We start from the raw sequence: 1325 nt of genomic DNA, 5'->3' as shown, positions 1-1325 counted from the left end.
CTGTCCCTCATGGGGTTCGCTGTGCTAAATGGGGGAGAGAACAGGTTTCCAATTCTGATTTTACAGATGAGGAAGCTGAGGCCCAGAGGGGCGAAGTGACTTGCCCACACAGTAGGCGAGTGGCAGAGTGAGAATTAGAGCCCAGGTTCTCCGATTCCTAAGCTGGTGTTCTTTCCACTAGGCCACACTGCTTCTAGCTAGACCACCCTAGAAAATTAATCCTGCACCTTGGGACTCATCAAATTCTCAATGTAAGGGAGGAATCTATTCAAAACTTACTTGAGAGCTAATAATTTTTTAAAAGTACTTTCAAATTCATGGCTGGGATTTTTAAGAGATCTGGCAGAGTAGGGACTCTAAAATTTGCCACAGTATAGCATAATACCCTCTCAGTCCTTCAGATTGCATAATAATAATAATAACTTATTGATTAAACATAACTATAATTTTGGACATTAAGAAAAATAAGGTTAAAAAGTAGTAGAAAAAACAATTGTGGTCATTTTTTAAGCACTTACTATGTGCCAAACACTATGCCACTCTTGAATTCTAATTTTGCCCTTCAATTAGGTTCTCCCGCCCCAAAATGGGGATTTCTGCAGCCTCTGGGCTGCTGTTGTCAGGTAATAATAATAATAATGATGGCATTTGTTAAGCGCTTACTATGTGCAAAGCACTGTTCTAAGCGCTGACAGTAATACCTCTCTGCAAGTAAGCTGTTAATCTCTAGGGGCTATATGGATAGGAAATTTCAGCTTTGATGGTTTCGATTCGACAAGTGCTATCAATCAATCAATCAGTCGTATTTATTGAGAGCTTACTGTGTGCAGAGGACTGTACTAAGCGCTTGGGAAGTACAAGTTGGCAACATATAGAGACAGTCCCTACCCAACAGTGGGCTCACAGTCTAGAAGGGGGAGACAGAGAACAAAACCAAACATATTAACCAAATAAAATAAATAGAATAGATGTGTACAACCAAGCTCCCCTCTCAGGGTCACACCTGGAGAGTTTCCAGTCCTCTACCAGTGTTGTCTACAGGAGGGAGAGTCAAGCAGAGGCCTACGCATTCCAGTCCTAGCTTGGCCAGTGGCTAGCGAGTGGAAGGCCATCCGCTACAAGTCGAAACTCACCCGTGCTGGGCAGCCGCGGCACGGGAGAGAGTCGAGAGCGGAGACTCGAGTTTACTGTACGGAAGGAGGCAATGGTAAACCACTTTCATATTTTTACCAAGTAAACTCTATGGAACCACTGCCAGAACAATTGCAGATGGAGAGCTGGGTAGGGGCTGTCTCTATATGTTGCCAACTTGTACTTCCCAAGCG

General features: G+C 43.7%; 1 non-coding gene across 1 annotated transcript; it reads left to right on the top strand.

The window, feature by feature from the left end:
- The first annotated feature begins 985 nt into the window (after positions 1-985).
- Positions 986-1123, top strand: LOC119928020. The gene has a single exon (XR_005450981.1). It is a non-coding gene; the product is annotated as a small nucleolar RNA SNORA7 (small nucleolar RNA).
- The last annotated feature ends 202 nt before the right edge of the window (positions 1124-1325 follow it).

This window comes from Tachyglossus aculeatus, chromosome 4, assembly GCF_015852505.1.
Source record: "Tachyglossus aculeatus isolate mTacAcu1 chromosome 4, mTacAcu1.pri, whole genome shotgun sequence".
Taxonomy (NCBI): domain Eukaryota; kingdom Metazoa; phylum Chordata; class Mammalia; order Monotremata; family Tachyglossidae; genus Tachyglossus; species Tachyglossus aculeatus.
The sequence above is the reverse complement of the archived record's forward strand: the minus strand, read 5'-3'. Positions and strand labels throughout refer to the sequence as shown.